The sequence below is a fragment of the Phoca vitulina genome, unplaced genomic scaffold (assembly GCF_004348235.1).
Source record: "Phoca vitulina isolate PV1807 unplaced genomic scaffold, GSC_HSeal_1.0 scaffold6, whole genome shotgun sequence".
NCBI classification, from domain to species: Eukaryota; Metazoa; Chordata; class Mammalia; order Carnivora; family Phocidae; genus Phoca; species Phoca vitulina.
The window spans coordinates 23,719,102-23,734,686 of record NW_022589709.1 but is presented as its reverse complement, the minus strand read 5'-3'; the positions used below and the strand labels follow the sequence as shown (position 1 = coordinate 23,734,686).

Sequence of the window (15,585 nt, the reverse complement as noted above, 5' to 3'; positions counted from 1 at the left end):
CTATCTCCTGATGATAAAAATTCTCAACACACTAGGATAAGAAGGGAATATCCTCAACTGATAAAGGTCATCTATGACAAATCTGCAACTATCACATTTAATGATTTAAAAAATGAGTGTTTCTGCCCCTAAGATTGGGAGTGAGTCAAGGATATCCACTCTCACCATTTTTATTCACTACTATACTGGAAGCCATAGCCAGTACAAGAATGCAAGAAAAAGAATTAAAAGTAATATCCGAGAACAAAATAATATCATCCTTATTTGCATTAACGTGACCCTGCATGTATAATACCTGAGAAACTAGAGAAGTTAATTAACTGAAGTGAGTTTAACAAGGTCATAGGATAAAAGGCCAACATACAAAATCAATCTAGTTCTATATTCTAACAACAAACAATTAAAAACTGAAATCTCGGGGCACCTGGTGGCCCAGTCATTTGCTCAACTCTTGGTGTTGGCTCAGGTCGTGATCTTGGGGTCAGGAGATCGAGCCCTGCATCAGGCTCCATGCTCAGCATGGAGTCTGCTTGAGACTCTCTCTCCCTCTCCCTCTGCCCCTCCCACTTGTGCTTGTGCTCACTCACTCGCACATTAGCTCTCTCTCTCTAAAATAAGTACATCTTTAAAAAAAAAAACTGAAATCTCACAAAATCATCTATAATAGTATCAAAAAAACATGAAATATGAGGGATAAATTTAATAAAATCATGTAAGAACTGCACACTAAAAAATACAAGTTATTGTTGACAAATTAATGGGGAGAAACATCATTCTCATGGATTGAATGAGCAATATTAAAATATCAATTCTCCCCAGATGATCTCCCCAGATTTGATATAATTCCAATCGAAATTAAAGCAGGACACTTTTAAATAGTGCTGAGTTGATTCTATAATTTATGAGTAAAAGCAATGGACCTAGAATAGCCAAGAATTTTGGAGGGAGAGAGAGAGAAAGAGAGGGAGGTAGGAGACTTACACTACCTAATTTACTATATAAAGCTACAGTAAAACAGTATGGTATTTGCATAAAGACAGACCTATAAATCAATGGAATCAAACTGTAATTTCAAAATAGACCCACATACAGTATATATGATGAACTGACTTTTGACAAATGTTGCCAGAATATCAAATATGCAAAAAAGTGAACCTTTGTCATTACCTCTCACCACATAAAAATTAACTCTAAATGGATCACAGACCTATACATGAAGAGTAAAATTATAAAAATCCTAAAAGAAAACACAGGAGAAAATTATTGTGACCTTAAGTTAAAGAATTTTTCAATAGAATACAAAAAGCACAAACCATGAAAGAAAAAAAAAGATAAATTGGACTATCTCAAAATTAGAAAATTTTGCTCTTTGAAAGATAATAAAATGAAAAGACAAGTGATAGACTGGGAGAAAATTAAAAATTTGAACATTTTACCAAAGAAAAATCACAAATAACCAATAAACTCATAAGAAGATGCTCAATGTTGTCATCAAGGAAATAAAAATTAAAACCTTAAAGGCATGCTACTGCAGAGCCAGCAGAAAGGTGAAACTGAAACACTACCACCCCTGGCAAGGACGCTGAACATCTGGAAGTGTCATATATTGCCGGCAGGGGTGCAAAATGGCATAGAAAACATTTTGGTCTTTTCCTCTAAATTTAAACACATACTGATAATACGACCCAGAAAATTCACTTCTAGATATTTTTCCAATAGAAACGAAGCAAAAGATCACAAAAGAACCTGTTTGCAAATGTGGTATGCTAAGTGAGAAAAAGCCCAATACAAGACTTTAGATGGAAGGAGTGATGTCACCAATATGGTGACATAGATCATTTCTGACTTCACTCCTCACAAGAAGACACAACTAAGAGAATCCTACAATATGAAAGTGAGGCTGAAGCTCTCATGCCTCAGAGACAAAGACCGCATCCGATGGGTAAGAGAAGTGCCTATACTTGACTGTTGCTCCTCCCCCAGGCCAGGACAGCACCATGCAGAGAGGTCCCCCCTGAGCCTCTGGTTCCTCCAGCAGGAAAAGAGAGTCTAGGGTGGACATCTAGCTCCCCCAGCACAGTGGGTCGTTTTTTTGGAACCCTCCCCCCGACTCCAGTCTCATCCACAGGGAGAACCTGCAGATCTTGACCACTGGGAATCAGAAAATGGGATAGACTTGCAACAACCAGCACTCTGACCTTAGCAGACTGAGTAGTAATACCAAATTGGCATCTTTGTTCATCCAGGGTCTGACCAGGGAATTTAAGAGGGTGCAGGTCTGCCTGATTCAGGTCCTCAGATGAAGAGCCCTGCTGGCCCTGGTGTCTGATCTGCCCCTGCCAAGGGAGGCGAGAGCTGAGTGACAGCCTTGCCTTTTGCTGAGTGTAGCTCCCAGCCCGGCCTGACCAGAATGCCTGGCCAGAGCACCTGGAAAGTTGCTGCAGTCTCCCAGACAGGAGACCTAATTCATAGCCCCGAGCCCACTGCTGAATGCCACTCCCTCACCCCTCCCAACCAGAATGCCATACTGGGAACACCTGGAAGCCGCTTAGTCCAGCAATGCTAGAGCAGGGAATTATCCTGGGCAGAGCTGATCATCCGCAGAGCGAAACCTGTGGTACTGTTTGGCCAGAGAACTTGGGGAATAGGTCAGCTTGAATAAAGACCACAAAGAAAGAGCCTTACCAGGCTTGGAGGGTTCCCCTGCTTTACATAGGCAGGGGAGCTAATCCATAGCTCCACCCACTGCTGGGTGTAGCGCCTGGCCCCTCCGGACCAGAAAGCTAGATTGGGAACACATGAGAGGCTCCTCGGAGCTGACCCCCCCCCACCTTCCCAGTCAGGAAAACTAATTCATAGCCAGACCCACTACCGAGTATAACTCCGGGCCTCTTTCCATCAGAAAATGTGATTGAGAATACTTGGAAGCTGCAAAGCCCAGCAATGCTATAAAGTATAGCAAGCAGAGTTGATCATCCACAGAGCAAAACCAGTGACACCATTCAACCTGGGTCCATGGGGATTGGGTCGGCTTAAGACCACAAACAAAGAGCCTTACCAGGCTTGGAGGTTTCTCCTGCTTCGCACAGGCAGGGGAGCTAATCCATAGACTAGCTCATATCTCAGTGGAGCTCCCAGCCCCTCCCAACCAGAAAGCCTGACCAGAAGTACCTGGAAAGCTTCTTAGAGCTGGTCCTCCTGACCCTCCCAGGCATGAGACATAACTCATAGCCCAGCCCACTTCTGAGTGTAGCTCCTGGCCTCATCTGACTAAAAAGCCTGGCTAGAACACCTGAAAGCTGCTTAACCCAGCAATGCTTGAGCAGGAAGTATAGAAGGCAGAGCTGGTTATCCGGAAAGCAAAGCACCATTCTTGCCATGGGTTGGCTTGAGTTAAGACTGTAAACAAAGAGCCTTTCCAGCCTTAAGATCCGTTCTCTTATTCTGCCCTGCCAGGGAAACTAATTCATAGCCTTGCCCATTGCTGAATACGGCCTTCAGACCCACCTCTCCACCCCACCCCCCACCCCCAGGGAACCTAACCACAACACACAGGAAACTATACAGCCCACCCAACAGCCCTGCTTATAGTGGCACTTGAACAAAGAGCACACCCCTGGCTTTCCCCATCTGCAGAGCAACACTGGTGGCCCTGCCTGGGCAGGAAATTCAGTGCACAGTCTTGCCTGATTTGGCAAGATGAGCCATGCAGGCCCTGGGACCCATCCTGCTGCCCAGCTAGGACAGGGAATTTAAGTCACAGATTCACTCACTGCCCAGGACCAGATGACTTCACTGGCGAATTTTAGCAAATATTTGAAGAATAATTAATGCCAATCCTTCTCAAACTCTTCCCAAAAAATCAAAGAGGAGGAAACACTCCCAAACTCATTTCATGAGGCCAAAATTACCCTGATACCAAAACCTGAAAAGGATACTACCAGAAAAGAAAATCATAGACAAATATCCCTGATGAATACAGACGCAAAAATTCTCAAAATACTAGCAAACTGACATCAACAGCACATTAAAAGGGTCATTCACCATAACCAAATGGGATTTTCCCTGGGATGCAAGGATGTTTCAACATTGACAAATCAATCAATGTGATACATGATTGAAAGAATGAAAGATCATATGATCATCTCAACAGATGCAGAAAAAGCATTTGACAAAATCAACATCGATTTATGATAAAAACTCTTACAAATTAGGTATACAAAGAAATTACCTCAACTTAATAAGGCCATATATGACAAGCTCACAGCTAACCTCATACTCAATGGTGAAAAGCTAAAAGCTTTTTCTCTATAGATCAGGAACAAGACAAGAATGCCCACTCTCACCACTCCTACTCAACATAATATTGGAAGTCTAAGCCAGAACAATCAGGCAAGAAAAAGAAAGTCATCAAAATTGGACAGGAAGGAAGAAAATTGTCTCCATTTGCAGAGACATGATTTCATATATAGAAAATCCTGAAAACTCTACCGCAAAACTGTTAGAACTAATCAATAAATTTAGTAAAGTTCCAGGACACAAAATTAACATACAAAAATCAAATAAGTGTAAAGGCATCCTGTGTTCATGGATTAGAAAAATTAATATAATTAAAATGTCAAAACTACAAAAAGTCATCTATAGATTCAATGCAATCTCTATCAAGATTCCAATGACATTTTTTCAGAAGAAGAAAAATCAATCCTAAAATTTTTTTTAAAGATTTATTTATGTATTTCAGTGAGAGAGAGAGAGAACATCTGTGGGGAGAGGCAGAGGAAGGAGAGAGGACCCCAAGCAGACACCCTGCTGAGCAGAGCCCTACACGGGGCTTGATCTCAAGACCCTGAGATCATACCTGAGAGGAAACGAAGAGTTGGATGCTTAACCGACTGTGCCACCCGGGTACCCCTGATCCCAAAATTTATATGGAACCACAAAAGACCCTTAATGGCCAAAACAATCCTGAGAAAGAACAACAAAATGGGAGGTATCGCACTTCCTAATTTCAAGCTATATTATAAAGCTATAGTAATCAAAACTGCATGGTACTGGCATAAAATCAGACACACAAATAGAACAGAATCAGGAGTCCAGAAATAAATCCATGCATATGCAGTCAACTAATATTTGAAAAGGGAGCCAAGAATACTCAATGGAAAAGAGATGGTCTCTTCAATAAATGGTGCTGGGAAAACTGGGTATGGAAACTAGACCCAAAGAATGGAACTAGACCCTTATCTTACACCACTCACAAAAATTCACTTAAAACAGATTAAAGATTTAAATGTAAAACTGTAAACCATAAAACTCCTAGAAGAAAACATAGGAAAAATCTACTCGACATGGGTCTTGGCAATGATTTTTTGGATATGACACCAAAAGCAACAAAATAAATAAACCAGTAGGACTACATCAAATTTAAAAACTTTACAGCAAAAAAAAAAAAAAAAAAAATCAACAAAATGAAAAGACAGCCTACAGGATGGAAAAAATGCTTGCAAACTATGTATCTAATAAGGAGCTAATATTAAAAATATACAAAGAACCCATAAACTCAATAGAAAAAAAAAATCAAATTTAAAAATGGTTAAAGGACCTGAACAGACATTTTTCCAAAGAAGATATGCAAATGGCCAACGGGTACATGAAAAGATCCTGAACATCACTAATCATCAAGGAATGCAAATCAAAACCACAATGAGATATCACTTCACACCTATCAGAATGGCTATCATTAAAATGACAAGAGATAACAAATGTTGGTGAGGATATAGAGAAAAGGGAGCCCTTGGGCATCATGGGAAAGTAAATTGGTATGGCCACTATGGAAAACATTATGGAAGTTCCTCAAAAAATTAAAAATTGAACTACAATATGATCCAACAACTCTACTTCTGGGAATATAGCCAAAGGAAATGAAAACACCATGTACCTGTACCCCTATATTGGCTGCAGCACTATTTACAACAGCCAAGTAATGGAAAAAACATAAGTGTCCAATGATGGATGAATGGACAAAGGAGTTGTGGTATATATATGTGATAGAGTATTATGCAGCCATAGAAAAGAAGGAAATGCTGCCATTTGCAGCAACATGGATGGACATGGAGGACATTATGTTAACTGAAATATTCACACAGAAAGACAAATACTATATGATCTCATTGATATGTTTAATCGTTTTTTAATTTTTTTTTATTTACATATAATGTATTATTTGTTTCAGGGGTATAGGTCTCTGATTCATCAGTCTCACACAAATCACAGCACTCACCATAGCACATACCCTCCCCATTGTCCATTACCCAGCCACCCCCTCCCTCCCACCCTCCTCCACTCCAGCAACCCTCAGTTTGTTTCCTGAGATTAAGAGTCTTTTATGGTTTGTCTCCCTCTCTGGTTTTGTCTTGTTTCATTTTTTCCTCCTTTCCCCTATGATTCTCTGTCTTGTTTCTCAAATTCCTCATATCAGTGAGATCATATGATAGTTGTCTTTCTCCAATTGACTTATTTTGCTTAGCATGATACCCTCTAGTTCCATCCATGTTGTTGCACGTTGCCACGTTGTTGGCAAGATTTCATTTTTTTGAGAGCTGTATAATATTCCACTGCATATATATATATATATATATATATATATATATATATATATACACCACATCTTCTTTATCCATTCATCTGTTGATGGACATCTAGGCCCTTTCCATAATTTGGCTATTGTGGACATTGCTGCTATAAACATCAGGGTACATGTGCCCCTTCAGATCACTACATTTGTATCTTTGGGGTAAATACCCAGCAATGCAATTGCTGGGTCATAGGGTAGCTCTATTTTCAACTTTTTGAGAAACCTCCATACTGTTTTCCAGAGTGGCTGCACCAGCTTGCATTCCCACCAACAGGGTAGGAGGCCTCCCCTTTCTCCGCATCCTTGCCAATATCTGTCGTTTCCTGACTTATTAACTTTAGCCATTCTGACTGGTGTGAGGTGGTATCTCATTAAGGTTTTGATTTGTATTTCGCTGATGCCAAGTGATGTTGAGCACTTTCTCATGTGTCTGTTGGCCATTTGGATGTCTTCTTTGCAGAAATGTCTGTTCATGTCTTCTTCCCATTTCGTAATTGGATTATTTGTTCTCTGGGTGTTGAGTTTGATAAGTTCTTTATAGATTTTGGATACTAGCCCTTTATCTGATATGTCATTTGCAAATATCTTCTCCCATTCTGTTGGTTGTCTTTTGGTTTTGTTGACTATTTCCTTTGCTGTGCAGAAGCTTTTTATCTTGATGAAGTCCCAATAGCTCACTTTTGCCCTTGCTTCCCTTGCCTTTGGCAATGTTTCTAGGCAGAAGTTCCTGCGGCTGAGGTCGAAGAGGTTGCTGCCTATGTTCTCCTCAAGGATTTTGATGGACTCCTGTCTCATATTTAGGTCGTTCAAGCATTTTGAGTCTATTTTTGTGTGTGGTGTAAGGAAATGGTCCAGTTTCATTCTTCTGCAGGTGACTGCCCAATTTTCCCAACACCATTTGTTGAAGAGACTGTCTTTTTTCCATTGACATTCTTTCCTGCTTTGTCGAAGATTAGTTGACCATAGAGTTGAGGGTCCATTTCTGGGCTCTCTATTCTGTTCCATTGATCTATGTGTCTGTTTTTGTGCCAGTACCATACTGTCTTGATGATGACAGCTTTGTAATAGAGCTGGAAGTCCGGAATAGTGATGCTGCCAGCTTTGCTTTTCTTTTTCAACATTCCTCTGGCTATTCAGGGTCTTTTCTGGTTCCATACAAATTTTAGGATTATTTGTTCCATTTCTTTGAAAAAAGTTGATGGTATTTTGATAGGGATAGCTTTAAATGTGTAGATTGCTCTAGGTAGCATAGACATTTTCATAATATTTGTTCTTCCAATCCATGAGCATGGAATGTTTTTCCATTTCTTTGAGTCTTCCTAAATTTCTTCCATGAGTATTCTATAGTTTTCTGAGTACAGATTCTTTGCCTCTTTGGTTAGATTTATTCCTAGGTATCTTATGGTTTTGGGTGCAACTGTAAATGGAATCGACTCCTTAATTTTGCTTTCTTCTGTCTTGTTGTTGGTGTATAGAAATGCAACTGACTTCTGTGCATTGATTTTATATCCTGCCACTTTACTGAATTCCTGTATGAGTTTTAACAGTTTTGGGGTGGAGTATTTCGGGTTCTCCACATAAAGTCTCATATCATCTGCAAAAAATGGGAGTTTCACTTTTTCTTTGATGATTCAAATGCCTTTTATTTCTTTTTGTTGTCTGACTGCTCAGGCTAGGATTTCTAGTACTATGTTGAACAGCTGTGGTGATAGTGGACATCCCTGTCATGTTCCTGACCTTAGGGGAAAAGCTCTCAGTTTTCCCCATTGAGAATGATACTCGCTGTGGGTTTTTCATAGATGGCTTTTATGATATTGAGGTATGTACCCTCTATCCTTACATTGTGAACAGTTTTAATCAAGAAAGGATATTGTACTTTGTCAAATGCTTTTTCTGCATCTATTGAGAGGATCATATGGTTCTTGTCCTTTCTTTTATTAATGTATTGTATCACATTGATTGATTTGTGGATGTTGAACCAACCTTGCAGCCCAGGGATAAATCCCACTTCATTGTGGTGAATAATCCTTTTAATGTACTGTTGGATCCTATTGGCTAGTATTTTGGTGAGAATTTTTGCATCCGTGTTCATCAAGGATATTGGTCTGTAATTCTCCTTTTTGGTGGGTCTTTGTCTGGTTTTGGGATCAAGGTAATGCTGGCCTCATAAAATGAGTGTGGAAGTTTTCCTTCCATTTCTATATTTTGGAACAGTTTCAGAAGAATAGGTATTAATTCTTCTTTAAACGTTTGGTAGAATTCCCCTGGGAAGTCATCTGGCCCTGGACTCTTGTTTGTTGGGAGATTTTTGATTACTGCTTCAATTTCCTTGCTGGTTATGGGTCTGTTCAGGTTTTCTGTTTCTTCCTGGTTCAGTTCTGGGAGTTTATATGTCTCTAGGAATGCATCCATTTCTTCCAGATTATCTAATTTTTTGGCTCATAATATGTTCTTATAATTGTTTGTATTTCTTTGGTGTTGGTTGTGATCTCTCCTTTCATTCATGATTTTATTTATTTGGGTCCTTTCTCTTTTCTTTTCGATACATCTGGCCAGGGGGTTATCAATCTTGTTAATTCTTTCAAAGAACCAGCTCCTAGTTTCATTGATCTGTTCTACTGTTCTTTTGGTTTCTATTTCATTGATTTCTGCTCTGATCTTTATTATTTCTCTTCTCCTGCTGGGTTTAGGCTTTATTTGCTATTCTTTCTCCAGCTCCTTTAGGTGTAGGGTTAGATTGTGTATTTGAGACCTTTCTTGTTTCTTGAGAAAGGCTTGTATTGCTATATACTTTCCTCTTAGAACCACCTTTGCTGCATCCCAAAGACTTTGAACAGATGTGTTTTCATTTTCATTTGTTTCCATGAAATTTTTTAATTCTTCTTTAATTTCCTGGTTGACCCATTCATTCTTTAGTAGGATGCTGTTTAGTCTCCATGTATTTGAGTTCTTCCCAACTTTCCTCTTCTGATTGACTTCTAGTTTCAAAGCATTGTTGTCTGAATATATGCAGGGAATGATCCCAATCTTTTGGTACCGGTTGAGACCTGATTTGTGACCCAGGATGTGATCTATTCTGGAGAATGTTCCATGAGCACTAGAGAAGAATGTGTATTCTGTTGCTTTGGGATGGAATGTTCTGAATATATCTGAGAAGTCCATCTGGTCAAGTGTGTCATTTAATGTCTTTATTTCCTTGTTGATCTTTTGCTTAGATGATCTGTCCATTTTAGTGAGGGGGGGTGTTAAAGTCCCCTACTATTACTGTATTATTATCGATGTGTTTCTTTTGTTATTAATTGGCTTATATCATTGGCTGCTCCCATGTTAGGGGCATAGATATTTACAATTGTTACAACTTCTTGTTGGATAACCCTTTAAGTATGATGTAGTGTCCTTCCTCATCTCTTATTATAGTCTTTGGTTTAAAATCTAATTTGTCTGATATAAGGATTGCCACCCCAGCTTTCTTTTGATGTCCATTAGCATGGTAAATATTTTCCACCTCCTCACTTTAAATCTGGAGGTATCTTTGGGTCTAAAATGAGTCTCTTGCAGACAGCACATCGATGGGTCTTGTTTTTTTTATCCAATCTGATACCCTGTGTCTTTTGATTGGGGCATTTAGCCCATTTACATTCAGGGTAACTATTGAAAGATATGAATTTAGTGCCATTATATTGCCTGTAAGGTGACTGTTACTGTATATTGTCTCTGTTCCATGCTACTTTTAGGCTCTCTCTTTGCTTAGAGGACCCCTTTCAGTATTTCTTGTAGGGCTGATTTGGTGTTTGCAAATTCTTTTAGTTTTTGTTTGTCCTGGGAGCTTTTTCTCTCTCCTATTTTTAATGACAGCTTAGCTGGATATAGTATTCTTAGCTGCATATTTTTCTCATTTAGTGCCCTGAGTATATCATGCCAGTCCTTTCTGGCCTGCCAAGTCTCTGTGGCTAGGTCTGCTGCCAATCTAATATTTCTACCATTGTAGGTTACAGAACTCTTCTCCTGAGCTGCTTTCAGGATTTTCTCTTTGTCTCTGAGACTTGTAAGTTTTATTATTAGATATTGGGGTATTGACCTATTTTTATTGATTTTCAGGGGGGTTCTCTGTGCCTCCTGGATTTTGATGCCTGTTTCCATCCCCAAATTAGGGAAGATCTCTGATATAATTTGCTCCAATATACCTTCTGCCCCCTCTCTCTTTTTTCTTCTTATGGGATCCAATTATTCTAATGTTGTTTTGTCTTATGGTATCACTTGTGTCTCGAATTCTGCCCTCGTGATCCAGTAGTTGTTTATCTCTCTTTTTCTCAGCTTCTTTATTCTCCAGCATTTGGTCTTCTATATCACTAATTCTCTCTTCTGCCTCATTTATCCTAGCAGTTAGAGCCTCCATTTTTTTATTGTACCTCATTAATAGCCTTTTTGATTTCAACTTGGTTAGATTTTAGTTCTTTTATTTCTCCAGAAAGGGATTCTCTAGTATCTTCTGTGCTTTTTTCAAGCCCAGCTAGTATCTTTGTAATTGTCATTCTGAACACTAGTTCCGACACGTTACTAATGTCTGTATTGATTAGGTCCCTGGCAGTCAGTACTGCCTCTTGTTCTTTTTTTTTTTTTTTTTTTGAGGTGAGTTTTTCCATCTTGTCATTTTGTACAGAGAAGAATAGATTAATTAGAGAACAAAATGCTAAAAGGGTAACAATGACCCCAGGAAAATATACACTAAACAAATCAGAAGAGATCTGAAACCGGGGGGAAAAGAAAGAAGAAAAAAAAAGAAAAGAATATGATCAGGCTGGTGAATAGAACAGAGCCACACACTAGATTTTGGGTGTATTTTGGTCTGTTAGAAGAAACTGCCTCCCAAAATTTTAAAGAAAGAAAATTCTATATATATACCAAAATAAGAGTAAATACGATGAAGGGATGGAATATGACTGTAAAGATGAAAATTGAAAAAGATTTTAAAAAAGGAATTGATAAGATAAGAAGTTGGTTGAAAAAAAGAAAAATTAAATTAAAAAAAGGAGAGAATGTGATCAGGTGGGAGACTAGAACAAAGCCATACACTAGATTTAGGGTATATTTTGGTCTATTAGAAGAAACTATCCCAAAATTTTAAAGAAAGGAAAACTTATATATATACAAAAAATAAGGTTAAATACAATGAAGGGATAGAATATGACTAAAAATTAAAATTAAAAAAGATTTTAAAGAAGGAATTGATAAGATGTTGGTTGAAAAAGGAAAGAAGAAAAATTCAACTAAAAAAATAGAAAAAGAAAAAATAAAGAAAATTAAAAAAATTAACTTTGAAAGACTTAAAGAATCATGGGGAAAAAGCTATGAATTCCATGTGCTGTATTTCCTTAGTGCTGGAGTTTTGCTGTTTTCATTGATCAGTAAACTTGGTCTTGGCTGGATGTTCTGGCTGATCTTCTCAGGGAGGGGCCTGTTGCAGTGATTCTCAAATATCTTTGCCTGAGGCAGAATTGCCCTCCCTTGCCAGGTCTGGGCTAAGTAATCTGCTCGGGTTTGCTCTCGGGAGCTTTTGTTCCCTGCAAGCTTTCCATACATCTTTGGAGGATGAGAGTGAAAATGGCAGCCTCCCAATCTCCCCCCCGGAGGAGCTGAGAACTCAGGGCCCCACCCCTCAGTGAGCCCCCAGAGAAAAGCAATCACTCCCATCTCTCCGGTCTCTGGCCGCACTCCGTGCTCACCCGGCCTGTGACTGAGCGTTTCTATCTCTGGCACACAACCCCATTTGGAGTCTCCAAACCCAGCAGATCCCCTCAGTGTGCTCCCGCACCACTCCTCCTGGGGGAAGAAGGTGAGTCTCCCCGGATCTGCCACTTGTTGGGTCCCTGCTGGAAGAGCAGTGGCCCAACTGTGCTGTGGATCACAGTTTATGGCAACCCCGAGCTGAGAGCCCACTCCTTGGCTCCGTCTCTGCAGCCGGCTTCCCCGCTCCGATACCTGGGAGCTCTGCTGCACTCAGGCACCCCTGGTCTTTCTGTGACCCCGAGGGTCCCGAGACCACACTGTCCCAGCGAGGGTTCCACCCCCCGCTTAGCCACTGGAGTGACGTCCCTCAGCAGAGCAGACTTCTAAAAGTTCCAATTTTGTGCTCCACTCTATCACTTGCCAGTAGCGGCTAATGGAGGCCCCCTCCCCCACCATCTATCTTCCCGAATATCACCTTGGATTCACTTCTCCACACGTCCTACCTTCCAGAAAGTGGTCGCTTTTCTGTTCAGAGAGTTGCTGCTATTCTTTTCTTCAATCTCCTGTTGAGTTCGTAGGTGTTCTGAATGGTTTGATACTTATCTAGCTGAACTTCCGGGACCAGATGGAATTTAGGTCTCCTACTCCTCCACCATCTTGCTCCTCCTTGATATATTCAATCTAATTTAAAAAAGAAAAAGTCACAGAAAAAGAGATCAGACTTGTGGTTACCAGAGGCAGGGGTTGGGGAGGACTGGCTAGAGGTGGTAAAAAATTATAAACTTCCAGTTATAAGATAAATAAGTACTAGGGATTTAACGTACAACATGATGACTATAGCTAACACTGCTGTATGGTACACATAAAAATTAAGAGAGTAAATCCTAAGTACATCTTATCACATGGTAAAAAAATTTTTTCCTTTTTTTTCTGTATCCATATGGGATGATGGATGTTAAAAAACTTATTGTAGTAATTATTGTAGTAGTTATTTCACAATATATATAAGTCAAATCATTATGCTATACACCTGAAGCTTATACAGCTCTGTATGTCAATTACATCTCAATAAAACTGAAAAAAAGAAAACTTCATACCATAAAATTCCATTTATATGACATTCTGGAAAGGCAAAAAAAAAAAAAAAAAAAAATAGTGACAGAAAACATCAATAGTTGCCAGGAATTTAGGGTTTAGGGAAGAGACTGACTATTAGGAATACAAGGAAACTTTTGAGGAGATGAAAATGTTACTCATCTTGATTGTGGGGTTATCATGCATGTATATCCCCTTATCAAAACCCATCTGAACTATACACTTTAAAAGGTAAATTTTATTGTATGTAAATTATACCTCAATCTCCTAATTTCAAAAAATGTGAATGTAAAAGCAAATCAGAGAATACATATAGCATGAGCCCATTTACATAAAGATTGAAACTTTACAAAAGATCCACAATATTGTTTTGGGATACATAAGTACGCAGTTAAACACAAAATTCTAAGTAGTGGTTTTCCATGGGAGAACAGGAGAGAAATAGGATCAGGAAAGGTATATAGCATCTTTAAAAGTCTTCTATCCTCTACTTTTTAAGGTGGGTAGCCTCCACATCGGTACCTATATTATTATTCTTTATTTCTTATATGGTATATACTTTTGTATGTATGAAATATTTTATTTCATAATAAAATAGAAATTAAAACAAAAAATGAAAGTAAAAAAGGAAAATAGTGTTATAAATTTTTGTGTTAGAGCACTTTTCCTATAACTCAATCATCCAGAGACATTTTATTAAAGTTTCCTTACAAAAACAATAAATATTTATTGATTTAATATTTCTTCTATAGGGAAACAATGCCTACAGCACATTGTCTAAGAAGTGTCTCATATCTGGAGACAGCAGAGTTTTCCACTGTAATTGGATAGCAGATCCATGGAATGGTATGTTCTAGTTCTAAAATGTCTTTCAGGGGACCATCCCAAGACTTCTACCTATGTTAAAGACCACTATCTTTACCTGGCAGGCCTCTGGGACAAAATAATTCCTATTTTCTCTCATCAAACAGCTAGCTTCAAAGTGCTGAGCATGACACATTGTTGACCCTTATTCCAGCACTCAGCCTATAATGCGTTTGGCTGTCCTGGTCCAGGCAAATCCAGGTGGACAAAAGAGCCCATGAGAGAGTGCACAGAGTACTGGGGAATTCTAAGCAGATGTTTCAGTTTGGATAGCTCCCAGGGAACTTTCTACATTTAGCTTTCCTTCCCACTTCCAAATCCCCTGCCCAAAAGTCTGGATTTGTGCCACCTTCTCCATCCCCCCAAATTTGTCCATATTTCCACATTTATTCTAAGCTGCCCATTGGCTGAGCTGCCATACAGCACCCTCCATTCCCTGGAAGAGATCAGATGCTTCACAAACATGGACTACAACACAGGCAGGGATGAAATTGTGAAAATGGTACAATGACCACAGGGCTGGTCAGCCAAGGGAGTGGGAAGCTGGACAGTTGCTGATCCTCCTACAAACTCAGGAATTCTGTCATAAGCTCACTGACCCAGCTCACTGCCCTTTTCTAAAGTCTTAAGGTACTGCTATTAGAAAGTTTGCTCAATGGATACCTAATATAAGGAAAAAAAAGTAAAACCACATTGAAATACCATTTCTTACCTATCAGATTGGCAGAATTATAAACTTAAAACATTTTAAAAAGCAGCAAGAACAAGCAATTCTAAAGTATATAGGAAATTTTATAGGGCCTAGAATACCCAAAGCAATCCTATAAAAGAAGAACAAAGTAGGACTTACACCAAGGTGGTGGTACTGGCATAAAGATTGACAAATGAATAAACAGAACATAATGGAGCCCAGAAATTGACCCACAGTTATATTGTCAATTGATCTTTGACAAAGACACCAAAGTAATACAATGGGGTAAAATCTTTTTAACAAATAGCCTTGAAATAAAAGGATGTGAAAAAAAAATAATTTTGACTCCAACCTCAAATGATACTCAAAAATTAAGTTGAAATGATCTGTAAGTTGAAATGATTCATTCATTACAGAAAAACAAGAGTTTGTGACTTGGGTTGGGAGAAGGATGGTCAAAACCTTATAGAAAAGAAAAAGCAATAACCTTAAAATTTTGATCATTTGATTTCATCAAAATTGAAAACTTATACACATCAAAAAAGACAATGAATAGGCAAACCACAAACTGAGAGAA

The 15,585-nt window shown here is 38.9% G+C and overlaps 1 protein-coding gene across 1 annotated transcript in view; it reads left to right on the top strand.

Annotated features, from left to right (window-relative positions):
• The window catches only part of FER (FER tyrosine kinase), a 439,678-nt gene extending 425,455 nt beyond the window's left edge, over positions 1–14,223 (top strand). Inside the window, exon 21 of the transcript XR_004299354.1 lies at positions 14,206–14,223. The gene's annotated coding sequence lies outside the window, so the exon portion shown is untranslated. The remainder of the gene's footprint in view (positions 1–14,205) is intronic.
• Positions 14,224–15,585: the final 1,362 nt, after the last annotated feature.